This window comes from Cetorhinus maximus, chromosome 7, assembly GCF_964194155.1.
Source record: "Cetorhinus maximus chromosome 7, sCetMax3.hap1.1, whole genome shotgun sequence".
Taxonomy (NCBI): Eukaryota; Metazoa; Chordata; class Chondrichthyes; order Lamniformes; family Cetorhinidae; genus Cetorhinus; species Cetorhinus maximus.
Genome location: NC_135885.1, coordinates 108,267,688 through 108,293,126, shown reverse-complemented (window position 1 = coordinate 108,293,126; position 25,439 = coordinate 108,267,688). Strand labels below are relative to the sequence as shown.

Genomic DNA, 25,439 nt, shown 5'->3' with positions numbered 1-25,439 from the left:
CACACATTCACTGGCATCTCACTCACTGCCAGCTCAAAGGACCTCACCACCCATTCTCCATCTGGCCTCATCTCCTCTGGAGGCTGCCTCCTCAGCCCTCACCATCTTGAGGCCACTTGCACAGATCAACTTGTGCCCCCACACAGACCCTGAATACCCCCCTTCCCCAGTACAGCCCTCATCCTGCAGCCTCTTCCCTTGCCTGAGGCTACTTCTCTCCCTTCACCAAGCAAGCCCTAGCCCTGCAGCCACATATGGCTGACCGGTGATGTGGTGCTGTCTGTGAGGTCTGGCATTAATGATTGCTAATGCTGACCAAAGCAAGGTAGGCAAACAAACCTTGAAGTCCCGAGCAATGTGCAGCCCGCTAGGTGCACATTGCTTATGTGCTTTTGCAAAACACGTCAGCGTGTTTTCCTGCTGATGTGGGCAGACGATCCAGCGGATGGGAACGATTCCAGCAGGCTGGCCTAATAATGATATGCAGATGTATTACAATGAGGTTCCCAACGCCCGATGGCAGAGAACGTCATCCCATTGGCGGGATGAACGGACGATAGCGAACTGGTTTCACGCCACCTTGAAACTGATCGTGTCATATTGTCCACTCACGCCACTGAACACACCTGATGCCAGCGGACATAGAAAATCCTGGCCAAAGGATTGAGTGGAAGGGGATTTTGTTCAAAAAGTCACTGGAAGACACTCCTTGGTGAATTAGGGAGAAGGGATCCTGTTAATAGTGGGAGTAATTGGGCTTTAAATTTAAGGCTACACTTACGACAATGATAATTAATTCACTCTGGGCGTATGGCCAGATTTGTCAACAGAGCTAACTTCTCCTGTGATTTTTTTTAAACTAGCACAAGGGATCGTAGAAAACTGATTTGCACTGAATGTAATTTTCACACACCATAATCGTGGCATATGTCAACCAGGTGCCTCATTTCTCCTGCCCCGAAATCATATTTTTGCATATGCTCGGTATATAAGTTGACCCCACCTTTTCAGCCTCAACTTGCTAGACTCATATTAGTAGTCAGCTTCAATTTTTCACTCTATAATGTGTGTTTTACTCACCGGTACCTTATAACTGGGTGCAAGGGATCAAGTATGCAATACGGATTGCATTGCAAAGATGTGTGGGAGTTTAAGATGCACTCACACTTTGCGTAAGAAGCTGATGACAATGAATTTGATAGGTTTTAAAATGATTTGATTGTGGTTAAAGGTATGTTTGTACACTTAATTTATTCAATAAACCATGTCATACTATCATAAATTACCGGTGTTATTGTTTTTACATTTTAAAATGATGACCACTCATACAGGTGTTTCAATTTTATACTCGACACATGAGTCAATCTTCATTTTTGGAGGAATTTTCAAGGCTTCAAAAGTCGAATTATACACCAACGCTTATGGTATATTTCTGCGATATTTCTATGATATTTCATGCTGGTTTGACTAATTTCAGGTGAATTAAGTTGAAAAAGAATAATGCAACCCAGCAGAAATACCTGCCCATTACAGAATGTCAACTGCACTACCTTCATTAGCCCTCTCCACTATTTCATTCAAGTTTGTTAGACAAGCTTTGCATTTAACAATTTCAGTTGGCTGTCATTTATTTATCGATGTCCTTCCAGTGATAATTCATTTTGTCTCGGATTATTAGAAGTTTCCCCACCACTGATAATAAGCTGACTTGTCTGTACTTACCAGGTTTATCTCTCTCTCTCCTTTTTTGAAAGTGGTATAATATTTCAAATCCTCCAGTGCTTTGCCACCATTGCCATATCCAAGAGCATTTGGAAGATTGAGGCCAAAGCCTCTGTTGTTACCATTATTACCTCTAAAAATCTAATATATTTTCAGGATATATTGAATCTAGGGGGAGAATTTTCTCTCCATTGGGGGGGCTGTTTGGGAGCAGTACAGAGCTGATCGTCACCCGCAATCGGCTCTGCGCCACCAATTAAGGCCCGCCCAGTGTAAAGCGTGGCTCCTGAGGATAGCGGGAGTGGTCGGGCGGTGACAGGAGTGCAATGACCGACCACAGGCGACCCGGCAGCCTGTTCAAACAGAGCGCTGGCAGCCTTGCAAAGGCTGTTCATCATGGCCAGTCGAAGACCTCCCCAGGGCGCTGCTGGAGAGCAGGCCAGGCAGGAGGGTAGGGCAGCGGGGTGCTGTGCCTCTCGGTTTTCTGGTGAGTGCCTAGCTGCCTCCTGGGGAAGGTGGCAGCACAGCGGGAGGTCCTCATTCCGAGGGACGGGAGGAGGAGGCCCCCCCACCTGACCAAACGTGCCTGGGAGGAGGTGGCAGAGATAGTCAGCTCCCATGACGTGGTGCAGCGTACGTGGGTCCAGTGCCGCAAGCGATTCAACAATCTCTTGCGCTCAGGAAGGGTGAGTACCATGTTGGCAGAGGTCACTTAATACAGCAGGTAGGCTTTCTCCCCAAGCTCCCCACAACCCCCCCCAACTCTGAGTGCAGTTACAGCATTGAATCATTCATGGCATGTTTCCCTCGCTGGGTGGGCCAGCAGATATTGCCCTTGCCTAGTTCACCCTGAGAAGGTCGTGTTAAGCTGGGTTCTGCACCGCAGCATGTGTGACACTGACTCTCAGAGTATAGAATCAGGGGGACAGTCAAGGATCTGCACCTAGGCAGAGTGCTGGAATCGTGAAGCATGTCAAAGTCAGGCTGCTGACATGCTGAGAGGGGAGCTTCCAGGTGGTGGGGCACCAATCCATCTGCTGCCCTGGGTGTTCCACGTGCTTGTGCCTCCTTGCTTTGCAAGGTTAGACCGCGTGGTGCCAAATGTGATGGAGGCAGCATGTGGGCAAGGGGGGGTTCAGCCCTGGCTTCTTGGTGTGAGCGGGCGGCAGCTACGGAGTGATGAAGCACTGAAGTCCTGCAATGTCCCACTCTGGCTGGGGTGGCAGGGATGCGATGGGAATCCAGGTACAGGGTGGACTAATCAATGCTTCTCTCTCCTTTCCAGGAGAAGAATGCACACAATTCCGCCGAGTGGATGCGGACTGGCGGAGGCCAGGCCAAGTTGACCATCGTCACCAGATACGAGCAGGAGGCAATGGACCCGAGGAGGCGCCATGCGCCGTGCTCCAACGGTGGCGGTGAGGCTGGGGTGCGATGGGGAGGTAAGATTGCCGAGCACTGAAGTTACCATGTGTGTCCCAGCAGCCATCCCACTGCTGAATGTTCAGTGATTGAAGCTTGCAACATGTGTTGACCATTGATTATGGAAGGATGAGCGCATACTGATCTGGGGGACAGGGATGTACATTGACGTTGTCTCCACTTTAACTAATCAAATGTCCTTGTTCTTCCTTTCAGCATCACTGGATCAGGGCTGGGAGGAGGAGGCAGAGGGGCCACCTCTCACACCTGAGGGCCCTGAACAATTGGACTCACCAGCATCACACCATCTCTGCCAGGCAGGCACCTGTGCAGGTACTAGCACCTCAGTGGGAATTAGATCCTAATCTAGTGTCCCGGGGCACAGCGGTGAGGGCACTTCACACTAGCTTGAGGTGCAGGCGGAGACAGAGAGTGTCCATAGCATCAGCAATGGGAGGACTGCTGGAAACCAGGCACATGCTCGGTCGATGGCTGATGATGCACCTCTGGAGTCGTCCCTGAGGCAGCAGATGCTGGAAGTGCAGCAGAGACACATGAGGCAATGTGTGGCATGGTGCCCGTGCTAGAGAAGGCCACACGGTACATCACCAATGCAATGAGCCTCATGGCCGAGCGTCATGCTTCCTCCATGGAGAGAGTGGCGACTCTCGTGGAGAGGCTCCTCCAGGAGAACAATCAGGGCCTCCTGGGGTTGCGCTTGGACCTGCAAGCCCTCATAGCGGCATTGACCTCAGCTGGTCAGTGTCAGTGTGGGAGATGGTTTGGGCACCAAGTATCCCAGCTCGGTGCCCATCCATCAATGATGAGCAGGGAGGTCCAAAGCGGCCTCACGTCGGTGCAGCAGCTGCCTGGCATCTCTGCAGGCTCCTCTCAAGGCGCTCTGGATGAGGGCAGCAGCTCGTCCGCCCCTCTGCCAGTGACCATGGCATCTGATGAGGCTGCAGCGACTGGGGAGATGCCAGCTGTGGAACTGGCTGCTCGCTCTCAGGCAGGGCCAGCAAAGGCTTCACGGGCCAGAGGACATCCGTCAAGGTCACCGAGGCCAATAGGACAGCACAGTGAGCCAGTGTCTCAGATGACAGTGCCAGCGAAGGGGGAGCACCTAGACGTAGCACCCGCAAACATAAACTTAAGGCACCTTAGGCACACCATGGGCTTCTCACTGGTGGTTTACTATTGCTCCGTTATTAGCTGATGAACACTCGGTGTAATGGGTAACACCTTTGCAATTATTTTCTTTTTGTACTTCATTTTGTGAAATCATTAAATTTTGATATGTGAACATGGCTCAGGGTGATTTCTTACCTCTGCAGGTGGACAGGAACCCATGATGTTATGAGTGACTTGTTTGACACTGAGCTTTATTGACAAGACACTTAATTAATGTTCCTACCCAGGCAGATTTTGCGCTCAGGTATCGAGTATGGAGCCTGCAGCCCTGGCTTCTGTTGGAGGTCCGTCTGTGGTGGGCTAGCTGAAGGTTCCTTGGATTAAAGCCTCCTGGGTGTCCCTGCCTCCCTGGAATATGCCCGGGTCAGCGTCTACCCCCTCAGCGTTCTCCTGTCCGTGCTCATCCTCGGACTCACTACTGGACTCATCGTGTGTAGCTGGAGCAACTGCGTTTACATCTTCTTCCTCCACTGCATTGCCCCTTTCCAGTGCCAGATTGTGGAGACTGCAGCATGCAACCACTATCAATGACACACGATCAGGTGGGTTCTGGAGCCCCCTGAGCGGTCCAGGCACCGGAAGCGCATCTTGAGAAGACCGATGGTTCTCTCCACCACAGCCCTTGTGGTGCCATGGCTCCTGTTGTACCGCTGCTCAGCTTCTGTTCTTGTATGGTGGAGAGGAGTCATTGGCCACCTTCTGAGGGGATAGCCTTTGTCACCCAGCAGTAGTGGATGAAAGTCAATGCACACCTGAACAGAGCGTCTGTAACCTGCTTGACACAAGCATGGACAGCTGACTGGGAGACTCCGCAAAGATCACCCACCGACCCCTGGAAAGAGCTGGACGCATAGAGGTTGTGGGCAGCCATGACCTTCAATGTCACTGGCATGGGGTGCCTACCCATACATTTGGCACTGATCTCAGGCCCTATCATCTGACAGATGCAGGTGACTGTTTCCCTTGAGAAACGGAGCCTCCTTCGGAACTGATCTCCAGACATATTAAGTTAGCTGCATCTCTGCCTGTAACCCTTGGCAACAGGATAGTGGCATCTTCTGCGGCCCCTTCCGCCTTGGACTTCCTGTTGGCTCTGCTCCCCTTATGCCTGTGCCTCTCCTCCCAAAAGTGGCTCCCCTGGAGGCTGAATGTGGACTCCTGGCCTCCTCCCATTTCTGGCCCTCCCTTCGTCCTCAGAGGAAGTGCCTCCAGTGAAGAGCACAACTCCCATTCCCAGGCTAAGTAAGGCTTCCTGAAACCAGCAAGGCCCCAGAAATGATGTTGACTCAGAGTCCTGACCTGAAGGCTGTTACTCCTGTCCAAGAAGCTGTGAAGAGTTTTGAAGTATTTCTGATCGCTCAGGCAAGTAGCAATAACTTTAAACATTAAATGTCTGACAAATAACACTCACGAACACCACTCATCCCTCTTGTCTTGCCAGTGGATGAGGTTTATACAAATGTGGCCTACCCGCCTACCCGTTGCGCCCATGTGACAATCTGAAGATCGCACGGGCCCCGATAAATCGCCGCCAATTGCTGCCTCAAGGGCCTTAAGTGGTCTGTTAATTAATGGCAGGAGCGCATCGGAGATCATTGCGCGGCCGCCCACCGAAATATTGCGATGGCGTGTCATGCCATCGGGATGCTCGCCCGACGTCACCGCGTGTCATTTTATGCGTCGGTGTGCGGGGCCTGCCCCCGCACACCAATGAGAAAATTCTGGCCTAGGTTTTACGACATTTAGTGCTGCCAGTTGTTGATGCACCTCTTTGTTTATTTTCATCTTAACCAATTTCTCTATCACCTCCCCCTTCACTGTGAAATTATCAGAGTTATTTTCTTCAGTGAAGACAGATCAGAGCTATTCACTTATAAGCTTGGCCATGCCGTTTGCCATCTCAACCAAAACTACCATATCATTTAACGTTCTATGTGCTAACTTTGGGCATGATTGTCCATCTGTTTTAGCAACCTTGCATCTAAAAAATCCAGCTTAATTTTTAGAGCTCCCTTGAAGCCTTACAAATTAGTATAATTACCAAGGTGATTAAGTGTATACATGGTCTGTTTTTTTAGCTTACATGATCGCAGAAACTCAATTTGCACTGAATTTAACTTGTGCTTAAAATTTTGCGATCTTTTGCATGTATCACACCAATTTTGGCTGAATTGTGCAGAAGAGCATCCACAAAGTAAACAATATGTTTGAAAAAAGAATTATAGAAGGATTTCAGCACAGAAAGCAGCCACTCATCAGCCCATCATTTCTGTACCAGCTCTCTGCAAACGAAACTCAGCTAGTCCCATTCCCCTGTCTTTTCCCCATAACTCTGCAAATCTTTTCTCTTCAGGTAATTATCCAATTCCTTTTGAAAGCCACAATTGAACCTGGCTCCAGCATACTCTCAGCCATTGTATTCCAGAGACTCACCACTCACTGCATTGAAAGGTTTTTCCTCGTGCCACCTCTGGTCCTTCTGCCAATGTGAATAGTTTCTCCTCATCTATTTTGTCCAGACCCCTCATGATTTTGATCAAATCTCCTCTCAACCTTCTCTTCTTTAAGGAAAACAGCCCCAGTTTCTCCTATCTATCCATGTAAACAACATCCCTCATTCTAATAATCATTTTTGTTATTCTTTTCTCCAATATCTTCACATCCTTCTTATAGTGTGGTGCCCAGGATTGGACACAATCCTCCAGTTGAGGCTGAACACTGTTTTATAAAGGTTCACCATAATTTCCTTGCTTTTGTACTTTTTGCTATGATGCTTGCATCCCATGAAAGAATAAAAAGAACTACCTCTCTCCACATATGACTCACTGGGATGAATGGCCTCCTTCTGATGCCATAATGACTCTAAGCATGATCTCCAAGGGAGGCTCAGAGAACTGGTGGGGGTTAGGCTGCCTTGTCACATCTTACTTCCATTTCTTCCCTAAAGGACATTAGTGAACCAGATGGGTTTTACAACAATTGACAATGGTTTCATGGTCATCATTAGACTCATAATTCCAGATTTTTATTGAATTCAAATTCCGCCATCTGCCATAGTGGGATTCCAACTCAGGTCCCCAGAGCATTACCCTGGGCCTTTGGGTTACTAATCCAGTGACAATATCACTATGCCATTGCCTCCCCTAGTTGCACAAACCTTCACAGTAATAGTTGCCTGCAGCCATTCTGATCCCTCCTGGTGTTGCTTTTAATAGAACTTCTATCTTAGACAGGGTGTGGGGTCGTCATCATGCTCCCTCACCCTCATACTTATTAATTAGTTAGGAAACCCAGAAGTGGGATGCTAATGCCTTGGCTGAGTTAAAGATGTACAACAAAATCCAGTGATAACACAAATAGCTTCCCAACCCACTGCAATCATCTCCTGCCCCATGGTCCTATTTGTAATGCCCAGTGGGAGAATCCTGGGACATCCCTACATCAGGTTTTTTTTGCTAGATAATGAGAGCTAACTTAAACCTATAACTGACAGGCTGGTTATTCCTGTCTTGACACAGGGCCAAATTGCATTAGGTAGCAAAAAAAGAGGTTGACATGAGGAATGCATGCCCCCATTTCCAGCACCCATCATTGTCATGATTGGAAGAAGTTGTGAGGGGAATATACCTATGGTAATAAAATGATCAGAAGAGTTTACAAGGACAAACAAGTAAAAAAGAAGAATTTATGAGAGTAATATAACAATGATAATAAAATGATTGGAAGAGATCACAAAGGTTAAGTATACTTTTGTTGGCTTTATGTTGTTATTCCATTGACACGTCTATGTATCTTTGACATACTATAATTAATTGGTGGTATGCATGGAATGTAAACATGAAAGGTAAACATGTTATTAGAGATGCAGAGTAGTGAAGTATGGTATCTCAAGAAAGACCTGATCTTGCCATGTTACAACATTATGTATGTGTGTTTAATCAGTTGTTTATGGTTAGAAGGCAGATTTGAACAAAAAAAGCAGCCCAATGCCCACCATTCTGTCTATCTTACTCTCCTCATTTGCATATTTTATTCCTTCAATTCTATCTATATCTTCAGCATTTCTGTCTTTCTCTTTCCATCAATTCTATCTAATTCTCTCCAGTTTCAGTTTTTCCTATGTCCCACCTTCACACTTGTCTACTTCATTCTCACTCACTTCTCTCCATCTAACTTCATCATTTCTTTATACCTCTTTCTCATTTGCGATGTCATAAAATCATTGATCTTTGTGCCCCTGGGTGCTAAATTAGAAACCTGTGAAGATTGTAACATTTAAATGGATGTTTCAATACTTGTTATATTGGTTCCTGCCTAGTAACAAGCATGGGGCCCTCTGCGAGTGTTTTTATAGGTCATCAGATCATTTCGAGGGTCAGTGCACAACTCCTCTTAAGGCAGTCAGTTTCAGAGAGTCTGCCAGCCAGTAAGTATCACAAAGGCAAAAGGGACAGAAACAGTTCCCAGTTACTTTAAAAGAAAGGAACAGGGAAATGGATTGCAACTTGAAGAAAGAGCTGTGGGGAGCAGATTTCAAGCGAAGACGGCCATTGGGCCAAAGGTACACCCTTTGAAGCAGTAGACTTCTGCTTGGCATGGCCATAGACTTGAAAGTGTGCATGTGAGCTAGTGTTTTTATGTACTCAGGAATCCAGGGAGAATGAATCTCGGAAGGCAAGATTGAAACTTTGTGAGGTGGGCCATTGTTAAAGCCTTCTGAGTGGGAGTGAATTTTGGACAGCATTCCAAGGAGAGATCTATGAAGGTGAAGCTAGGAATCCATCATGAGGCAGATTTTCAATGAGATTGTTTGATTTGGTGTTTACTGACATCTGGGTGAGTTCTTAATAAATCCATGGACTCTGTCTTGGTTGCATCTTCCATTTACTCTCTAGAGTTATGTGTTCAACCACAGTTCATCTGTTAATTCACATGTATCTCATACTTACCCTGAATGTTAGAGTAAAAGATAGATATTGTAAATTCTTTTATCTTTCTGAACGTGCATAGTGAAGTTTGCTTTTGTTTGTTCAAAACCTATGGAATCTTGCGGCTTTATTCCAAAAGCAGGTGTCTTGAATCTCAAACTTTATCTACTCTAAACAAAAAGCTATTGGCCCTAACTGGATCTCCCCCCACATCCCAGGGCCTGGCCAAAGGTTGTAACAGCTAATACATAAACCTTCAACTCTCTATCTTTCATTACATTTCTCTACAATTGCTGTTTGTCTCTATGCCCTTCAGTTATATCCACATCTCTCCTTCACCCCATCTTCTTACTTTTCCTCCATTACTGTCTACTTTTATTTCCTTTAGTCTTGCCTTCATTTCTGGAAACCTCATTTTTCTTTACTTCTGTCTACTTCTAATCCTTTGTCTACAACCCTCCCTCAATTCTATCTACTTTACTCTCCTTTACTTCTAACTCTTTCATTCACTACTGCCATCTCCTTCTTTGTGGCTCAGTTGGTAGAATTCTCTCACCTCTGAAGCAGAAGGTTGTATGTTCAAGTTCCATTCCAAGACTTGAGTACAACAATTTTAGCTGACACTTCAGTGTTATATTGAAGGAGTGCTTCATTGTCAGAGGAGCTGTCTTTCAGATGAAACATTAAACCGGCACCTCAACTGTCCTCTCAGGTGGATATAAAAAATTCCATGGCACTATTTTGAAGAAGGGTATGTGAGTTATCCCTGGTGACCAGGTCCCCAGCATTATAGATACCAGTTTTCAGCCAATTTGATTTGCTCTACATGATATCAAAAAACAACTGAAGGCACTGGATACTGCAAATGCTGTAGGTGCTGTCAACATTCTGGCAATATTACTGAAGACTTGTGCTCCAGAACTCTCAGCGCACCTAACTAAGCAGTCCCAGTACAGCACGACACTGGCATTTACCTGGCAATTTAGAAAATTGCTCAGGTATGCCCTGTAAGTAAAAAGCAGGACAAATCCAATCTGGCCAATTACTGTCCCATTAGTCCAATCTTAATTATCAGCAAAGTGTTGTAAGAACTTGTCGACAGCAAGTGGCACTTACACAGCAATAACCTGCTCACTGACACTCAGTTTGGGTGTTTCTGCCAAGGCCACTCAGCTTCTGACCTCATTACAGCCTTGGTCCAAATATGTGCAAAAGAACTGAATTCAAGAGGTGAGGTGAGAGTGACTGCCCTTGACATCAAGGCAACCTTTGACCGAGTATGGTAACAAGAAGCCCTAGCAAAACTGAAGTTAATGGGAATAAGGGGGGAATTTCTCCACTGGTTAGAGTCATACCTAGCACAAAGTAAGGTAGTTGTGGTTGTTGGAGGTCAGGGTAATGACCTAGCCCCAACCATCTTCAGCTGCTTCATTAATTACCTTCCTTCCATCATAAGATCAGAAGTGAGGATGTTTATGGATGTTTGCACAATATTCAGCATCATTCTTGACTCCTTAGATACTGAAGCAGTCCATTCCATATGCAACAACACTTGGGCAATATTCAGGCTTGGGCTGACAGGTGGCAAATAATATTCATGCCACATGAGTGGCAGGCAATGACCATTTCCAACAAGAGAAAATCTAATCATCTCTCCATGACATTCAATGGCATTGCCATTGCTGAATCCACCACTATCAACATCCTAATGGGGTTACCATTGACCAGAAAATAAATTGGGAAAATGTTAGAAGCTGTTATTGAAGATATTATAGCAGGGTGCTTAGGGAAATTCAAGGCAATCAGGCAGAGTCAGCATGGTTTTGTGAAAGGGAAATAATGTTTAACCAACTTATTGGAGTTCTTTGAAGGAGTCACGTGTGCTGTGGATAAAGGGGAACCCTTTACTATACTGCATTTAGGTTTCCAGAAGGCATTTGATAATGTGCCACATCAAGGGTTATTGTGGAAAATAAAAGCTCATGATGTAGGAGGTAACATAATGGCATGAATAGAAGATTGGCTAGCTAACATGAAACAGAAAGTAAGCATAAATGGTTCTTTTTCTGGTAGGCAGGATGTGATGAGTGGTGTGCCACAGGGATCAGTACTGGGGCCTCAACTTTTTACAATTTATGTACATGACTTGGATAAAGGGACTGAAGGAATGGTTGCTAAATTTGCTGACAGCACAAAGATAGGTAGGAAAGCAAATTGTGAAGAGGACGTAAGGAGGCCAGAAAGTGACGTAGATAGGTTAAGTGAGTGGGCAAAGATCTGGCAAATGGAGTATTATGTGGGAAAATGTGAAATTGTTCATTTTGGCAGGAAGAATAAAAAAGAAGCCTATTATCTAAATGGTGAGAGATTGTAGAGCTCTGAGATTCAGAGGGATGGGTGTCCTAGTGCATGAATCACAAAAGGTTAGTGCGCAGGTACAGCAAGTTATTAGAAAGCTAATAGAATGTCATTGTTTATTGTGAGGGGAATTGATTACAAGCGTAAGGATGTTATACTTCAGTTGTACAGGGCACTGGTAAGACCACATCTGAAGTATTGTGTAGAGTACTGGTCTCCTTATTTAAAGAAAGATGTAAATGCATTAGAAGCAGTTTAGAGAAGGTTTACTAGACTAATACCAGGAATGGATGGGTTCTCTTTTGAGGAAAGGTTGGTCAGGTTAGGTTTGTATCCCCTGGAATTTAGAAGAATAAGTAGTGACTTGATTGAAACCTTCATGATCCTGATGTGGAGAGGATGTTTCATCTTTTGGGAGAATCTAGAGCTAGAGGGTCACTGTTTAAAAATAAAGGGTCGCTCATTTAAGACAGAGATAAGAAGAACTTTTTTCTTTTGAACTCTCCTGCTCAAAAGGCGGTGGAAGCAGTCTTTGAATATTTTTAAGGCAGAGCTAGATATATTCTTGATTCACAAGGGGTTGAAAGGTTATTAGGGTAGGCGGGAATGTATGGTTGAGGTTAAAGTCAGATCAACCATGATCTTATAGAATGGCTGAGCAGGCTTGAGGGACTGAGTGGTCTACTCCTGCTCCTAATTCATCTGTACGTACGTATGGACCTGTCACATAAATATTGTGGCTGTAAGAGCAGGTCAGAAGCTGGGAATTCTGCAGAGAGTAACTCAACTCCTGACTTCCCAAAGCCTGCCCACTATCTAGAAGATACAATCATGCGTGTAATGGAATACTCTGCACTTGCCTGGATCAGTGCAGCTCTAACAAAATTCAAGAAGCTCAATACAATCCAAGACAAAGCAGCTCGCTTGATTGGCACCCCATCGCTCAATTCCATCCCTAACAGTGTTGTCAATTATTCTCCCAATCAACATCACAAAAAACAGATTATATAGTCATTAGCATGTTGCTGTTTGTGAGAGATTCCTGTGCACAAATTGGCTGCAGCATTTCCTACATTACAACAGTGAGTACACCTCAAAAGTATTTCATTTACTGTAAAGTGCTGTGGATATCCACTGATCATGAAACGTGCTGTATAAATACAAGTCTTGCACTCTTTTTCATTCTTCTCCCTCCCATCTCTTTCTCCTTCATTACAGTCTATATCCCCGCTAATTCTGTTTACTGCCATCTCCTTCAGTTCTGTCTATATTTTTCTTTCTCACGAGCATCTATTTCTATCCCCTTTAGACTCTCCCTATCTTCTACCTATCTTGAGTTCCTTTATTTCTGCCTAGGTATCTCTCCTTCACAGTCTCCTTCACTCCTGTTTATCATTCTCCTTCCCAACACTCTCTCCTCTTCTGTGTACTTCACTCCACTATTTCTACCTCACCCTCCTTCTATCCTGTTTACCAATGGATCATTTCTGTCTACCTCTCTCTTCACCTCTATCACCTCTATTTCCGTCTAACTCACCCTTTACTTCAGTCTACCTGTTTCTCTCTGCACATCTGTGTGTTTCTTTGCCTCACATATGTCTATCTGTGTTTGCCACTTCTCTACCTTTCCTCCTGTATACATTTTATACATTTCTCTCTCTTTTACTACAGTCTCGATCTCTCCTTCGATGTTTTCTTCTGTCTACTCTTACAACCCCTGCAGAGGCCAATAACTTTAAAGAAGAGAGATGACTTTTCCAGAACCAGTGGCGATAACCAAAGATTTCACGTTTAATGGACAGAATTGTCCCAGGTTTGCACTAAGTGCGGTAGCTGGAAGAAAAAATGACATCTTCTCACACCGTATCGTCAAATCCATTGCATTAATTATGCATTCCCGGGAAACATGCTGTTTCAATGGCGGGAAGTCTCTCATGCACCCACCGCGCCATCACCTCACCGCTTCATCACATCGGATGCCATATTTAAGGCCCAGCTGCAAGTACACATCACACTGCTTCCAGCCCACGACTACTGCAGGGAAGATGTCTATGAAAGGAAAAAAGATTGCAGCCCCCCCAGCTGCATGGACACCTCTAATTGTTTCCAGCCCAGGACTGCTGCACAGAAGACAGGAAGGCTCAGAAAGGCAAAAAGCTACGGCTCCCCGGTTTAGTGACATGTCCCTTGAGTGCCTTTTGGACGCAATGGAGGCTCACCGTGATGTCCTCTACTCCCGCTCTGGCATCAGAAGAGGCAGTGACATCACTAATCCAGCATGGGAGGTGGTGGCTCTGGTGGTCAGCGCCAAAGTCCTGCAAAAGAGGGCAGCCACAAGTGGATGAATGATCTCCTCCGTATTGCCAGGGTAAGTCACTCTTCTCATCACTCTCAACTCACAAACTCACAGGGCCCTCACTCACTGCCAGTTCAAGGGATATCACCATTTACTGTTTAACAGACACCTTCATTGTCCTCATCCCATCTATGGGACCACTCATCACTCACACATGCCAGGCATTCCTATCATCTGGCCTGGCAGGTGTCCTGCTTACACTCTGTCCATCTCAATTTATGCAGCACAAGTTGGCACAAAACAAGAGAGAGAGGTAAAAGACTGGTGGAGGAATGCCTGAAATCAAGGTTGTCACGGCGTTTGAAAACAGAGCCAACCGGCTGGCCGGTGAGGATCTGGACCGGTCCTGTGCTGACGGTGAGGTCGGTGCTGCTCTACCAAGTGAGGATCCAGGAGTGCAATATCCATCAGACAACCATGCTGTGAGTGATATGTCCTGTTTCACAGGCCACTGCCATGCACTAATTATCTTTCCTTGTTTTCCCAGGCACATCTGGGAAACATCCGACAGAATCCACAACCCAGGGCCTCCAATCAAGCCCTGAAGAAATCTCTGAAGAGGAATCTGAAGGCACCTTCATTGAAGACCCATCACTGCACTCACCCATACCCTCCACCAGTGCAAAGACACACACCTTGGTGGGACCTAGCTTTACAGTAGCCTCGGGATCACAATCCGGTGAGCACATCGCACTTTCTGATCTGCAGCAGGTGGAAGCAGGGACTTTCCAAGTGTCCGGCACTTTTTGCTGAGTCTGAGACAGACGATGAGCCTTTGGACTCGGCCATGTCTCAGGTGCTGGAGCTGCAAAGGCAAGCTCGGGATCATCAGGAAGGGATGTCTACTGCACTCCTCGGATTGCAAGGCACAATGGAGGAGTACGTCCACCTTCAGGCTGAGGTGATAGCGCCAGCATGCCAATGCACTGTGGGCAACACTGGTAGGATGGCAGCCACCATGGAGACCTTGGCCCAGGAACTCGCTTCTGTACTGCTGCGCAGGCTGAATTCTATCGCTGATGCCATAGTTGGCCTCCAACAGTGTGTGTGTGTGAGAGGGGTGCAGGGCAGCTCGATCTCACTCCAGCTTCCCCTTCTCAATTAGTCAGCCAGGGGCCCTCGGACACCCATAGGGAGGAGGATCAGCAGGTGCAAAACCCGGGGCCATCCACCCAGGTGACTCCGGGAGTATCCGGCCCATCCGAATCCCATTTTCCTGTGACCCCAGCAGCTCCAGCTCCACAGCTTTAGGAGGGTGCCGCTGCCACACAGCAGGACCCCGAAAGCAAGCCGGGGCCCTCCAGGTATTGGCCTTCCAAAGGGCGCTCATCAAGGTAATCACAGACAGGTCGTAGCAGTCAGCAGGCTGCCTCCACCTCCACTGTGGATGGCCAGGGTGCACCAAGATGTAGCTGCAGGGTTAGGAAAATTAAGAAGCTGTAATTGCACAGCCTGGGCATGGGTGTTAATCACTTGTACATGATGTTCACTATTGTAAATGAACTCTCAACAATGTCTCCCTGCCTATGGCTCCTTGTTCTGATGAGCAGTGTTTGTGTCACTCAGATATGAAACCTTTTTGCACAAGATAAAAGCAGGTGTCTCAGTTCAGGGCATCTTCCCTGTTCTCTGTGCAGCCTTCAGACCAAAGTGATGGTCCGGCCTCACACTCACTGAACGCATTTGTGCTGCCTGCACCTCGATGGTTCTTGTCATTGCTGCCAGAATGTCGTAGGCAGGTGTTACCAAGTTCTCTCTGTGTGTTCTCAGCACCTTTAAGGTGGGGCTGGCTCCCATCTCGTCAGCATCTGTGACCAGTGACACTGTGCTCCTGAAGGGCTCAGGTGCTGAAGGCTGACAAAGGATCAGACGCTTTTAAAATTTCATGGCTGCATCTCTATGATATGACCCCGATCACAGAGTGCAAGCAAGCTGCCATCAGACAGATAGGAGTCAGACATTCTCAGAGGCTATGTGAAGATCTATGGAGTGTCCTTACCATATGTTGTCATCATCCTCCTGCAATCGAGTGACTATTAGGGCCTCCACTGCATCTCCATGACTGGAGCATTATCACAGAGGGTATGTGCGCCTTCATAAGCCAAACAGGAGTCAAACATTCACAGATGTAATGTGAGGATCTATGGTGTCTTCATGTCGTCATCATCATGGTCCACAAATCTAGCAGCTATGAAGGCCTCCCAAGCAAGACTCATTGCTGTCATTGTCGCCTTTGAGGACCTCCTTACCCTTATCGCCATCAACGTTCTCCTCATCAGAGGAGAAGTAAAGTTCCTCCATCTCCTCCTCAGCCAGGTCCTCTTCTCGTTGCAGCGCCAGGTTGTAAAGGGCGCAGCAGACAACGACGATGCATGACACCCTCTGTGGACTGTATTGTAGGGCTCCACCAGACCAGTCCAGGTACCGGAACCTCATTTTCAGCATCCTGATGTTCTGCTTCACCAAGGTGCGAGTTGCAGCATGAGCCTCATTATACCGCTGCTCTGCTGCAGTCTGAGGCCGCTGCATGGGTGTCATCAGCCACATCCTCTGCAGTTAGCCCTTGTCCTCTGCAGTTAACCCTTGTCCCCAGGAGACGTCCCTGAAGCCCCTGTGGACCCTGGACGATGTCAAGGATCTGTGACCAACTGAGAATGTAGGAGTCGTGGACACTCCCTGGAAACTGCGCAGACCTGCAGGATACAATCGTGGTTTGTTGCACACCAGCTGCACATTCAGCAAATGGAAGCCCCTGCAGTTAACATAGTTGACCACCTTGTTGCAACAGAGATCTGAGTGCCACATGAGTGCAGTCGATGGCACCCTGCACATGGGAAACCTGAGATGGATGCATTTGTGGGTGGAGGATTGTCATATCCCACAGAGGTCACCTGTGTAGCTGTGAAAGGAGCCACTGGCGTGAAAATAAAATTGTGCGTCGTAGTCACTTTCATGGCCACTGGCAGTGGATGCCCTCCATGTCCCTGTGGAACCAAATCCTGCAGCAGCTGGCAGATGTGACCAACCAGTTCCCTAGACATGCGCACTAGTTCTTGGCTATCTGCAGGAATTAAAGGTGGCGTCAATAGACCCTGGGTCTAGCTACACGCCAACCAGCAATGGCTCGCTGTGGCTCTTTGGTGGCGTATGCAGGAGCCCCAGCCGCCCCTTCTTCCACAGAGTGCTGCTCCTCCCTCTGCACAGCCCGGCACCTCCATCACTCTCTCCTCCATTTTCTTCATTCTGTGTAAGCCACGAGGCATACAGCTAGGTCACCAGGTTCCATGCTCCTGATGTACTCCTGCAGAATGAAAGAGAGAGATGCATGGGTCAGCTTGGGTGTTCTAAGAACCTCTCTTGGTTAAGTCTGAAGGCCCCATAGCTCTGTCCGGAGAGTGCTGGCCACCACTTGGATGGCCGGAGTTTAGTGCGCTGCATGGCTGCCTGAAACCCCACCACCTCTGCCCCACTCCACCTGATCATTTGGTGGCAGCTTCGCCCATTGGACTACATGCTGTGCTCTCAGCTCAGGTGCAGGCATTCTGCTAACCCACACTGGAAGGCTGCAAGCTTGAACCATCGGGGAGACTGGTCCAAACCGGAATGATGATAATACAAGGGGCTGTGAGCACCTCCACCAGTGACTGCTCCATGGCCAGCTTTCACAAGGAGATTGTACAACTTGCCCAGTTGTCCAATGGTTCTGCGGTCCACTAAAATGCTCATTAGTTTACAGTGTGTACCTGAGGAGCAAAAAGCTCTAGAGCACTTGGTAGCACTTTCATGTCTCTGCTTTGCTTGAGTGGGCGGATAAACTAGAAATCTGACTCCAAGTATGTCAATGTGGCTGCGTCCGAACTGTCTTAGCTGCAGAGGAATGGTCACTTTGTACAAGGTTTCCCTAATGTGTGGCCACTTCCTTCCTCCCAACCCACATGTGCTTACACACTACCTCCAACCACAGGGCAATCCTTGCACCCACTCCCACCAAGTGGCCGCGACCGCAGTGTGACCCTTGACCCTCCCCTCCACCCTCCAAGTCACCTCAACTGCAGGGCAGTCCCCTTGCCTCCCCCCAAGTTGCCTCAACTGCAGAGCAGCCCTTGTCTTCCTCCAACCCGCCTCAACCTTGAAATCCAACAGGCAACCCTCATGCATGCTGCACAACATTACTGTGTACTCTCCTCCGGGTTCCCCTCAAAGTGCAAGCCACCAAGTGCATACCTTATATATGCTGTTGTGAAACACAGCAGCGCGTATACCTGGACGATCCGGTGGGGAGAGAGGCGGTGATAATTCCGGCGGGCTGGCCTTATAATGATATGCTGATGTATTACAATGAGGATCCCTGACATCCGATGGCAGGAAACTTGGCCCACCATCAACAGGCTGAATGGACGATCGCAAACTGGTTACACAATGTTGTGAAACCGAATTTTGACCTTCTCGCCACATTGTCCGCTCACGCCACCAAACACACCCGACGACAGCAGGCATGGAAAATTGCACCCTAAGACTTTTACTGCAACAAACTCAAATCAATGTAAACTAAGCCCTAATTAACTGGCAACTAATACCCTAAACTAAAGATAAGGTACTTTCGTATTAACTAATTAAAAGTAGAATAATACTAAATTAACTAAATAAAATTATTAACTATTAAATAACCATACTACTATTAACTATTTTATTTTAAAATATTTAACTAACTAGAAGTCAATCCTCCCACAAAACTGGTCACATTCCCAATTGAATTACTCACCATTAACAGAGGTCAGGGAGGGTTTGGGTGAAGGGAGATTTAGAAATCCAATGAGAAAAGCTGAGGCAAAAAACAGTGTTGTGATGCAGGTAAAAACAAGTAGAGTGAGACAGGACGAGACAGAGATTTTAACAGTGATTGTGCATCAGCGAGTAAGATCCATTTGGGGAATAATAGCAAAAAAGAAAGTAAAGGCTCTTTATCCGACTGCATGAAACATTCTCAATGTTTCCTTTTCTTTATTCATTCACAAGGTGTGGCCTTCGCTGCCTGGGCCAGCATTCATTGCCCATCCCTAGTTGCCCTTGAGAAGATGGTGGTGAGCTGCCTTCTTGAACCTCTGTAGTCCATGTGGTGTAGGTACACCCACAGTGCTGTTAGGAAGGGAGTTCCAGGATTTTGACCCAGTGACAGTGAAGGAACGGCGATATATTTCCAAGTCAGGATGGTGAGTGACTTGGAGGGTAACTTCCAGGTGGTGGTGTTCCCATCTATCTGCTGTCCTTATCCTTCTAGATGGTAGTGGTCATGCATTTGGAAGGTGCTGCCTAAGGACCCTTGATGAATTCCTGCAGTGCATCTTGTAAATGGTACACACTGCTGTTACTGTGCGTCGGTGGTGAAGGGAGTGAATGTTTGTGGATGTGGTGCCAATCAAGCGGGCTGCTTTGTCCTGGATGGTGTTCAGCTTCTTGAGTGTTGTGGGAGCTGCACTCATCCAGGCAAGTGGGTAGTATTCCATTACACTCCTGACTTGTGCCTTGTAGATGGTGGACAGGCTTTGGGTAGTCAGGAGGTGAGTTGTGACACAAATAGAGATAAATGGTTTGGATCAAATGGCCAGACATGGTTACATGGTGACCAATGTTGGGAAATAAATATTCCAAGATACACAATATTTCAAAAAGACAGACAAAGTTGCAAAAACAGGAGGGATAGCCCCTGATATAAAGACATTAGTGAGAAAGGATCTTGGTTCATAAAATCATGATTTAGAATCAATCTGGGTGGAGATGCAAAATTAAAAGAGTCATAAAACACTGAAGTGAGTAGTTTATAGGCACCTTTAGTGGAGTTATACTATTGGACAGAGTATTAAACAATACATTTTTGGAATGTGTAACAAAGGGAACATAATATTTGTGGATGACTTTAATCTTCATATAGACTGGAAAAAGTCAAATTGGCAAGGGTGGCCTAGAAAATAAGTTTGCAGAATATTTTCATGACAGTTTCCTGGAGCAATACATTGTGGAACTGACTAGAGATAAAGCTATTTTACATCCTGTATTGTGTAATGAGGCAGGGTTAATTAGTAATCTCATAGTAAAAGATCTGCTGGAAACTAATGGTCATGAAGATGTGCTTTGTGCCAAATAATGATTTTTAATCCATCAGCTGGAAGCATGAAATTTAAGTTTTAAAAAACAGACCTTTTAAAAACACACACTAAAATTGACTTGAGCTCACAGTCAAGATTGTGACCTAATACATCCTGCATTCCAAACCCACTAGAATGAAGACAGAACGTCTGCAAAACCCACCAAAGACAATGACCCTCTGAGGCCTGTGAAAGATACCATCATTGACAAGGCACCTAAGGCAACCATCTGAGGTATCCAACTGTTGGAGATGGACATTAATGGCTCATTGTTTGGTCAATGGGACCCTGGTTTACTGTTTTGAATAAACCAATTAAACCAAATTAACACAAGGAGCAAATTGAAAGAGCAGCACCTTAAAGGGATAAGGGACCCTGGTTTAAGATAGCTCTCCAGACATGAGTTTATCAAGTACAATTTGAATGCACAATCATGTTTGAATTACTGACAGCTGGAGAAGAGAGGTTACATGACAAGCATCCCCCACCGCAGCACCCCCCCCCCCTCCACCCGCCTTTGTGTGTCTTAAGCACGTGCTTTCTATGTGGAATTGTATAGGCACCTGAGAGCTAAGTGGGTTCTTTGTGCTTCTCTCTCAACGCAATTTACAATCTTTGGCCCCTGCCTGCTTTGTTGATTCTCCATTAGCAGCAGACAGAAATTTTAAAGGAAGAACTCAACTCCACACCTGTGTCTCCAGAAGAACAACCAATTCAGTCATCTACATCTTCAAATCAGAAGCTTTAAGACTGTTGAATTCCACCTCAAACCAGCTGAGTCAACAAACTACAAACTGTGTACTCTTTTAACTTTTCTATAAAAAAGGACCAACTTTTCCTTCCTCACTCTATAAACTTCATTTGTATGCATGGGCACATTTTATTTAGATTATAATAAAACTAAGCAGTTTCTTTATTAAACTCAAGAAAATCTGCTCTACTGGTTCTTTTATGATCACAATGTGTAAAGAGTTAAGTAGTTACTGAATTAGCAAATGTCATTTTCGAACGAAAGAAAACCCTGTTTTGGCCAAACCTGATGGGGGCAAAGAGAAGAGCCATTTGACCCCTCCTCACCTGGTTGCAACATAGGGTAGAATGTCCCCGCACGCCGATGCGTAAAATGACGCGCGGTGTTGTCGGGTATGCGTCCCGACATCACCACGTGTCATTCCGATCTTTTGATCAGCGATGTGCACTGGAGTTGGCCATCAATAAAACAATTAACCAATTTGACAGGGCTGCCCGTCCAACCCAGGCGGCCTTCGCATTTTTCATGAAACCTCATCCACGGGCAGCATGAGGTTTCATGAAGGGTTTATTAAATTAATAAGTATTTTTATACATTTCATAAACATGTCCCGGCTCATGTGATGCTGTCACATGAGGGGACATATATAAATGATTTTTAACTTTGTTTATTTTAAACTTTAAAATTGAACTTAATCTCCCTGAGGCATGGAGCTACCTCAGGGAGATTTCGGCGCTCTTTCACGCGCATGTGCGAAAGAGCGCAGGCCCTGATTCTCCCTCCTCCCCCTGCCTACACAGGTAGCGCTGAGCGCTACCGGGCATGCGTCTCACTTGGCACTTGTAAAATGGTGCCGTGCAGCGAAATGCTCCGTGCCGACCCACACCTGCTCCCGTACGACCTGCCTGACTGGGAGAAAATTCTCCCCATAATGCTCATAATGTAATTGAATTCCATGTTATATTTGAAAGTGACATACTCCAATTGCACACAAGGATATTAAACTTAAACAAAGGCAATTACATAGGTATGAGGGGAGAACTGGCTAAGGTTGATTGAATAAATGGAGGAAAAGGTATTGTCATGAATAAACAGTAGGAAACATTTAATGAAACAATTAAAAAATTCAACAAAAAATACATTCCATTGAGAAACAACAGCTCAGCAAGAAAGATACGTGTATGGCTTCCTCAAGAAGTTAGGGATAGTGTTAGATTAAAAGAAGAGGCTTATAATGTTGTGAAGAATAGTGAGTCTGAAGATTTGGACTGTTTTATAAGTCAACAAAGAGCCACCAAAAAGTTGATTAAAAAGAGGGAAAAATAGAATATGAGAGAAAGCTAGCCAGGAATATAAAAAAACAGACTGTGCGAGATTTTACAAGTCCTTAGAAACAGAGCCATGAGAAATGATGACAGGGAATGAGGAAATGACAGACATTGAACAAATATTTTGTACTTATGTTCACAGTAGAAGACATAAGTTACATACCAGAAATAGAGGTTAACCTATGTGTTAAAAAGAGTGAGAAGTTATTGAAATTAATATCAACAGAGGAAAAAGGTACAAGTGAAACTTAAACTAAAATCCAACGAGTATCAAGACCTCTTGTCCTACACCCTAGGGTTCTAAGTAGCTGCAGAAATGGTGAATGCTCTGGTCCTGATTTTTCAAAATTCCCTCGATTGAGGAATCGTGCCACCAAATTGAAAGTCAACAAATGTGACATCACAATTCAGGAAAGTAAGGGGAGAGAAAACAAAGAACTACAGGCCAGTTAGTCTGATATCAGTCATTGGTACCGTGCTGGAGTCTATTATTAAGGAAGTCTTAGCAATGCACTTAGAAAATCGTTGTATAGTTTTATGAAAACTATTTACTCTACTGATGTCTTCTGGCTCCACCCATAGATTTCCCCTTTGGTCCTTAATGGGCCCTACTCTTTTCCTGGTTATCCTCTTCCCATTGATATACTTATAGAATATCTTGGGATCTTCCCTACTTTTACCAGCCAGAGCTTTCTCATATCCTCTCTTTGCTCTCCTAATTGCTTTCTGAAGCTCCACCCTGCACTTTCTGTACTCCACTAATGCCTCTGCTGATTTGCTCCCCTTGTACCTGCTAAAAGCCTCTCTTCCTTCTCATGATGTTTGACCAAGTTATTAGTGATTTGTGAGGATATGACTGGCAGGATAGATAAAGGGGAACTAGTAGGTGTAGTATACTTGGATTTCAAAAAGGCATTCGATAAAGTGCCACACAGAAAGTTAATAAGCTAGTTAATAAGTTAATAGATAAAGGCTCATGGAGTTGAGGGTAATATATTAGCATAGCTGGCGAATTGGTTAATTATCTGAAGAAAATAATTTTCAGGGCTACTGTGAAAATGCAGGTGAGTTGCACTTGCAGAAAGCCAGCACAGACACAATGGGTTGAATGGCCTCTCTCTGTGCTGTAACCATGCTATGATTCTATGATTCTATGCTGGAGATAGAGTAACTTCACGATAAATTTCCAGTATTTTAAAATAAGGAAATGTGGGAGATTTTCTGATTATGCTGCTGGCCAGAGCCTTGTTTCCTCGTAGAACATACAGGAAATCTGTCCACATGCAGATTCTGATTTTTCTCACCATTTAAATTAATTCTCAAACATTGGAAAATAACACATAGAATGTTAATCAATATGGGACTTATTGCGAAAAGCTCTCACACTTTCTTTTCCATGAAATACACACACATTAAAAAAAATGTCCAAGTAAAGACAAAACAATGTTAAGGTTGGTAGCAATTCTCTGTAACTGTTTTTCAAAGGAGCTATTGATGTTGATAAATCACATACCTGATAACTCCAAGTGCTACAGACATTGCCATTGTGTCAAATAGTCCAAAACTTAAATTATTTGTGCAGAGTCAATTCTTTGCACTCCAAAATTCCAGCACAATTGGCTTGAGGTGAGGCAAATTGCAAAGCAGCAGCAGCTTGTGTCGTGACATCTGATGTCATTCAGCGCCTGTTCCATGATTAGCATATTTTGAAATTTGTACTCTGTATGAAGTGGAATAATACTGAAACTAGTTTACGGGTAATATAATGACAGGCATGCCAGGAGCCAAGTAACTCCAGGAAGAACCCAGAAATAGATTTTGCTGGAATTTGCCATTTTATTTCAACAATGACTCAAAGTGAGACAAAAGCAAAATACGGTGGATGCTGGAAGTCTGAAATAAAAACAGGAAGTGCTGGAAATACTCAGCAGGCCTGACAACATCTGTGGAGAGGGAAATAGAGTAACAGTATTTTCATTCCCAAGGCAGGAAGTGCAAGTCAGGAAATTTTGGGAGAAAGTGCCCTGTCAGACCCGGGTGGGGCGTGGGGGTGTGGGGGTGGGTGTGCAGGGTGCGGTCAGGATGTTGGGTGAGGTTGGACCCACCAGCTCTGTACACAGATCGGAGATGGCCACAGGGGCTGTTGAGCGCCAAAGCGGGCTGTTTAAAAGGCCTACCTTGATTCTCTGTGACTTTGTCTCAGTTGTTTCCTTAAATTTTAGGCCCTCCAACCCTCACCCTCACACCCCATGACCTGTACTTACTTTCCACCTCCATGTGCCATGTCAACTCATACCAACCCTTGCCCCAAGGCACACCATGGCCCCTTACAACTTCCATGCCAACTTAATGGCAACTCATGCTTAACCATGTCCCCCACTCACCATTCTATACCATTGCACCCTCATTGCCATGTCACCCAGTATCCACCATGAGCAGACCTCAGGAGACATGTTGAGATGAAATAAAATATGGTCCGAACATCTATTACAGTTACTCTATCTCCAGTATAGAATCATGGAATGGTTACAGCACAGAAAGAGGCTATTCAGCCCATTGTGTCTGCACTGGCTCTCTGCAAATGCAACTCACCTGCATTTACTATACGAAGAAACATAGAGACATAGAAAATATGAGCAGGAATAGGCCATTCGGCCCTTCGAGCCTGCTCCGCCATTCATTATGATCATGGCTGATCATCCGACTCAATAGCCTGCTCCCGCTTTCTCCCCATACCCTTTGATCCCTTTCGCCCAAAGAGCTATATCTAACTCCTTCTTGAAAACATAATGTTTTGGCCTCAATTTCTTTCTGTGGTAGCGAATTCCACAGACTCACCACTCTCTGGGTGAAGAAATTTCTCCTCATCTCAGTCTTAAATGGTCTACCCTGTACGTTAGACTGTGACCCCTGGTTCTGGATTCCCCCAACTATCAAGAACATCCTTCCTGCATCTACCCTGTCTAGTCCTGTTAGAATTTTATAGGTTTCTATGAGATCCCCCCTCATTCTTCTGAACTGCAGTGAACATAATCCTAACCGACTCAATCTCACCTCATATGTCAGTCCTGCCATCCTAGGAATCAGTCTGGTAAACCTCTGCTGCACTCCCTCTATCGCAAGAACATCCTTACTCAGATAAGGAGACCAAAACTGCACACAATATTCCAGATGTGGCCTCACCAAGGCCCTGTATAATAGTAGCAAAACATCCCTGCTCCTGAACTCGAATCCTCTCGC

The 25,439-nt window shown here is 45.7% G+C and overlaps 1 long non-coding RNA gene across 1 annotated transcript in view; it reads right to left on the bottom strand.

Annotated features, from left to right (window-relative positions):
* The window catches only part of LOC144682973 (uncharacterized), a 74,939-nt gene extending 51,068 nt beyond the window's left edge, over positions 1-23,871 (bottom strand). The window contains exon 1 of the long non-coding RNA XR_013577147.1: positions 23,713-23,871. This is a non-coding gene — a long non-coding RNA (uncharacterized LOC144682973). The remainder of the gene's footprint in view (positions 1-23,712) is intronic.
* Between the last annotated feature and the right edge of the window lie 1,568 nt (positions 23,872-25,439).